Below are 6,910 nucleotides of genomic sequence, written 5' to 3'. Positions count from 1 at the left end.
GTAAAATATATATATATATATATATATATATATATATATATATATATATATATATAAACATGCCAACTCTCACACACTTCTCACATACAATATCAATTCACAGATTCCATCATTTTGGAGGATACACACACACAGGGAATGAAGAAAAGTAGGAATTAGAGAGTAATAGAAAAGACAGACGAGGGAGAGATATCAATCGAGAGAGGAAACAGAGTGCAAAGAGTGGATAAAAACACCATCATCCTTTCTCTATTCACTCTATCACCATAAAACGAGATCGGCAATATAATCTACCAGAACTGTTAAATTTCTTATTTATTTGGACAAAATTTGGTATTTTGAATCTAATTGAGTTTTGGTTATAGTTTATTAGATTTAGGGGTTATGGATTGGGAAAGGAGAGAAAAGAGACACGAGAGTGAGGGAAAAAAAAAAGAGAGTTGATCGGAATGGGAAGAGAAGCGAGAAATCCCATCGTTGTTACTATTCAAGCGGATTCTCGTCGAAAAATATCCTACCGACTTCAATTTCTGACCAAAACACCCGAACACCACTGTGAAAACCAAAATTGGATACCTACCGCTGGAAAAATTCTTCGATCCTCAGGCGAAAAAAGGGTGTGACATCTCTGGCGACTCCTCTGGGGAATAACCAGAATTCGAGCTTTTGATATTGACTTTTACTTGCTTTAATTATTTTTTATATTTGGTTTGTTGGCCTAATGTGCTACTTGTTTCTCATTTATCGATTTGATATTGTTGAGCTATATTATAGAATTATCTTCTCTCGCACACCCCTCTGAGTCTCTGAAAATAGGATAGAAGGAATGAAGAGTATGTATCCTACCTTCTTTTTGAGATAGCCGGAGTGTCAAGGCACCTGCTGAATGATTATTAGTCACACATGTTAGGCGGAGTTTGGATCAACAACGAAGGCAGAGCAGCACTACTACCGATCAAGTTATCCCTTCCCGACTCGAGTGTCCGCTCGAATAAGCCATTCTAGACATCTATCCCTATCAGGCTAAAGTTAGTAGAACTGAAACTAAGAATCTGGTTATCCCTATTAGGTTCTGCTTTATTTGCATCATGTTCATTTGAATTAGCGAGATTCGGCATAGGGGTCGGGTCTGTCTAAGACAGGTGTCCCTCTTTATACTGAGAAACATATGTATCCTACGTGCTCTTTGATATTTATTTAGAAAGCCATTTGATTGTTGACCGAATTTAGGCAACTTGGTAAAAAACAAGATTGTATTTTGTCCTCAAATTTAATGAATTATTGTCCAAAGAAATTAAAATATATATATATATAGTTTTTTGAGGTCTTCATGAACTACGAGGGTCAAATTCTCACTCTTTAGCGAGATACATAGGAAATCCTTCTCGGGATACGATCCTTTTTTTTAAAATAAAATAAAATTTATTCATTAATTTATTGAGGGATATTTTTGAAAATATGACTATTTTTAATTTGTGATATTATTTTATTTTATTTTTCTTCTTTCTTATCCTTAAATTTAAATTTTAATATAAATCCTAATATCCTTGAACCTTTAGGTGTCGTGAGCTGACTTTTTATAAAGTAATAAAATATGTAAATATTTATCTTAACAGTCCTGAATCTTTGGAGATCGTGAGGTTGAGTTTTGAACAACTTCAAACATAAAATAATCATTTTTGTTTTCTTTTCTTTCAAAGTAATTATTATTTTATTTCTCTTTTAAGTCGGGGGTCTATCAAAAATAACCTCTCTATCTCACAATTGAGGTAGTCGTATGGACTGGATACACTTACCGTCCCCAGATCCCACTTGGTGGGAATATACTGGGTATGTTGTTGTTGTTGTATTATTTTATTCTCTTTTTCTTTTAGTGTACTTAGTTGTATTTTCTCCCAAACTCATAGTCGAAATTGTATAGGGGTCTGTCATTGCAAAATTTTCAATAGAGTTGGTCTAAATTAGTGTCATCCCTTAAAAAAAATGTTGCCATACATATTTCTCTCACTTTTTATTTTTGAATAAAATTATTTTTTTTCATCTGGGTCCAATTTAATGGCCACATTAATGTTCACAAGTCAAGTTAAAAAGTTCAAAAGTTAGTGAATTAAGTTTTGTAGAGAGTCTAGACGTTTCTTAATATTTTTCCTCCACCCATAGGTATAACATGTCTCCTCTAGTTCGTGAAAAATGTCAGAAGAGAAAAAAATGGAAATGTACCACTACAGGTTGTGGACTGTACATCCTGACAGCTTTGGACGTGATGGAACAAGATCTATTCATTGAATTATGCTAAGATATATAAGTATTTGGATTTTTTGACAATCAACCCTAGCAGGGAAGTGGTCGATGCACTATTGACTTTCTGGGATCCTGATACTAGAATAATCACGGATATGGACTTATGAGAGTGTCTGTTGGACCCGAGCCTTGATGTGTGCAATTGAAATGTAAAAGAGGCTCAAAATGCACCAAAATCAGTCCATAACTTACACTTGATGGGCGCCTACTCTTTGAGGGGCCTTTTGATCATTTTAACATATATTTTGTAATAGCTATATAAGGAACATTGTAGGGCTTTTAGACTTACTTTTTGATAATGTTGTAAGTCATAAGAACACAAGTTCTCTCCCTTTGGAGGATCAAAACCGAAACTAGGTTAAGAGTTAGTGTGGAATCACTAGTGATTGAGTTTTGCTTGGAAACGTCGATGCTTTAGAGGTGGAATCTGATCTTGTATCACGTAACAGATAGGTGAATCATTATGTGTGGTGTTAAGGGTCAAAGATTGGAATAGACTCTTGGGTTCTTAAGATTATACCTTTGTGTAGTCTATCTATCTATCCTTTGTTTTCATTATAATCTTGCAATTTGTGTTCTTGTTATTCAGGTCGTGTTGTGTTGTTGTTCCTCATATTGTCAGTATTCATCCTTATTATTCATATTGTTGTTGTTAATATAGTTTGGGTGGCTGATTTGGTGTTCAAAATACCTTGTTATTCTCGTCTTATTGTTGTTCTTGTTGTTTGTTATTGAAGCCAAGACTTGGTCTCAAGTGTGCTCTTGGTTTCTCCTTTATTTGTGGACTATTTTGAGATCGTTTTTTACGTTTCCAAGTTTTTATCGTATCATTTGGTATCAGAGTCATCTTTGATTTTGTTCTAACAAGATCAATCTTGGGCTTGAGAGTTGGAAAAATAATATAAAAAATAGATTTAGTGTTCTTGTTATTCTTGTCCGAGAAGTTGTATCTTATTATTGTCTTGGTTGAAAACTTGTTTATATGTCTCGATCTAGTAATTTTTTTGTTAGTCTAGTGTGTTTCTTGATTCACTAACACTAGAGGTGTCTAGATCTATATTTGAGCTTGAACTTGTTGAAGTTTTGTTGTGAACTTGAAAGGTGGTTGTGTGTTGTGGTGTTATTGTGAAGAAGTGGAGTGGGCGTTGAAGGTGTTGTTGTTGTAGTTCTTGAAGATTGTTGTTGTGTTCATCTTATTCTTCACCTAGTCTAATAACTTAACCAACAAAAAGTGCAAAATAGATTCAAAAAGTTGAAGATAAAAGTTGTAAAGCTTGTTGGTGAAAGGACTTGAACCCATCACTTCCTAGACTTGACATCAACTTTTCAACCACTTTTCTTTGTTTGAAGGGCCTTGTTTTGTGGGAATAGTACTAGTTAAGTCAAGACTTGTGTTTGAAAATTGAAAAGAGTTTCAAGACTTGTAGTCTTGCCTCCATTAACCAAAAATTCACCATTTCAAATTGTAAAGTGATCAAGACTTCAAATTAGTGAATAAAATGGTGCCAAAACAGTGACTAATAGTGGGTTGCCACTGTTGACACCCAACTTTGACCGTCCGATACTTCTTTTAGGCTGCTATTTTATTAAAATTATTAATTTTATATAGTATTATTTTTTTTTAATATTATTTTTGTATCAAACAGATATTTACATGTCACATTCATGATTTTAAAAATATATAAATTATTTTATTATTTTTTATTATCATTTTTTACAATTTAAAATACTTTACATAATTATATTACTATTTATTAAATTATATTTTTCGTAAATGTGCGCACTGACAATTTACAAACACATTGTCTATTATTATTATTATTATTATTATTATTATTATTATTATTATTATTATTATTGTTATTATTATTATTATTATTATTATCGTCAATTTTATATAAGAATTTTACATAATATTAATTTTTGCATGCATAGTTTATTTTAAAATCGACATCTTATTATTTTTTCTGTCACTATTACATTTATTAAAATAGCAACAAATTTTTATTTATTCTCCTATGTATTTAAGTTCTAGCCATTATTGTACTTAATTTGTGTCAATTATAATCAAAATTGACATCAATTTGACCATAAATTAAGTACTAATTTTTAAACCCATTTCTTAGATCATTTTTAATCTCAGTCGTTGGTTAAATTGATCCAATGACTGAGATCCCATCACCCCTTATATATTTTTTTAAACAAAATACAAACCCTAATCCTTATTCTTAAAACAGCCTCACTCCTCTATCTCTCTCTCATCGTCATCTCCGGCCGCCTGACGGACGGAGCACCACCAGTCCACCTCCTCTTTCCAAACCCTCTTCAGCCGGCGAAGCAGCCAGCAATTGCCGAGACGAACTAGCTCACCTTCCGCCGGCGACCCCTCTCCACTACCCGTTTCACTGGTGAAAACCATCAGGCCACAGCAACCAGCGGCGACTCCACTAAGAACTGTCGCCATGAACGCCAACAGTATCAGCGTCGGCCTCCTCTTCTCTTACCGCCATTGCTCAACCATGCATCCATGATCTTGTCGTATTGGCCTCACCGAAAGTGATGACCGGTGAGGCGCTGCGACAACTAGTGTAGTCCCCCCCCCCCCCTTTTAGCGGCAAATTCCCTCTGTGATGACCAGCCAGTCAGCTCCGCTGCACCATGCGCGCCACCCCACCTCCTTTTCCAGCCATGCAGCCGCTGCTTTCTCTCCATGCATCCCAACACTGCCGCCGGTGAAATAATCACCACCACAGCCAATGCCGAATGCCATTGATGTTTTCGAGCAAATATCATAAAAAAATTCAAATACACGATGGATTTACGGAATCCATCTAGGATTTGTTTTCTCGTTTAAGTTTTCATCTTAACGTTTCCATCTTCTTCTCATTCTTTTCTGTGATATATTATCAAATTTGGAATTAGTTGGTTTGTATTTTGATTTGATTCTCTTAATTATGTGTTGCATTCTTCGATTAACATATGTTAAAATCCTAATTTTCGTAGACTGTTGAATCTTAATTTTTTACTACAAGTCGCCTCAAATCAAGTTAGGATTTCAGTAATTTTGACTTGCTTGACCCTTGTCTTTTGTACTTTAATCGTGACAATAAGTGTCATACATGCATTTGAGCTGTTTGGTTTGAGTTTGATTAGTTGCTTGATTTGTGCTTGATTATTCTTATTGATTTGTTGTGTTCTTGGCTAATTCTTTTTGACCTACTAAAATATAGATCGATTTACATATATATTTTGCTCACTGGTTTATGGTAAGTTTGAAATATTAATTGAGCAAATTTCTTTCTGACTGATAAGAGTGTTTTATGGAAAATTCTCATTAACTGATTTATCTATTATTTTTTTTTCCTTTTTCTACTCTTTTGAATGGTTGTTACGTACTCCATTAAAGGTTTTTGCTTATTTTTTATATAGGGAAGGATATATTTCAGCTGATTTTCAGAATATTTTTTCTCCTCTTAATCACGTGTCCTCTTACCTTTTGAACAGATTTGTGTGGTAACATTTAAGGAAATTCAATATTTTTCTCCTTCTTAATTGATTCTGATTGATTGTGTAGAATAATATGTTTCCTTTCTTACTATTGCTAATTGATCCTTACATATTTGTTCCTTTCATTCTTTATCAAGGCTACTATATAAAGAACCGCTTCTCCTCATTCTTTAACAGGACAAACAACTTATAATTGACAACTTATACTCTCTCATGCGAAAACTTTAAACAAAGAAATAATTTTATTTTTATTATTTCTGCACTTATTGTTGGAGAATTAATCTTTACTTTCAGTGGCAATTCGTTCTTGGATCCCGTATTTCTTGATTTTCTTTTATTATTATTATTCGTTATCGTCAACCTGTAAGTCTCTCATTGATTCATTTTATATATCTAGTGTAATAATGTTATGACATTAGAAAGCATGCCTATAGGAGTAGTTTAATAATTTCTTATTACTTGCTTGTTGTGCCTTGCTTTATTGTTTCGATGTACCGGACTATGTGTGGGTTCGTCTAGTGCTTGCATTGCTATCTTGTTGTATTCAACAGGTGTCATTAAAATGGGGTTTTGAAGAGTCGCCCAAGAATAGGAAGGGAAACTACCTACTCTTAATTTAGTTTATTTTTATGCTTTTACTAATTTTGGTCTGTAACATTGTATAAACATTATTCTTATGTAATAATAAATTAGGGACTGCTGGGGGGCAGGGAATTACGTGCTCTATGAATAGTATAGGTAAACACGATCCAAGTTTTTACGTGTTACGTTCTATGTGAATCATTTAGGCACACAAATCTAGAATTTATTAACACACGAATCGTTTAGACACTTAATCTATGATTTATTAATTAATTCGATTAGAAATCTTACTTTTAGGATTTAACCAATGTCCGGCGTACTAAAATGAATTCCAGCATATTAATATGCCAAACATTAGCTTTAAGCATGCCATTTTATTCTTTAACATATTAAACATTAAACATGTCAATGCATTTCCAATATGCTCACTAAATTTAGGCACGTTAATACATTCTCAGCATAAAAATTCTTGCATGATAATATATTTTTCAGCATGTTAAACATTAGATTTAAGCATGTT

Source organism: Capsicum annuum, chromosome 9, assembly GCF_002878395.1.
Source record: "Capsicum annuum cultivar UCD-10X-F1 chromosome 9, UCD10Xv1.1, whole genome shotgun sequence".
NCBI classification, from domain to species: Eukaryota; Viridiplantae; Streptophyta; class Magnoliopsida; order Solanales; family Solanaceae; genus Capsicum; species Capsicum annuum.
Note: the sequence above shows the minus strand (reverse complement) of the source record.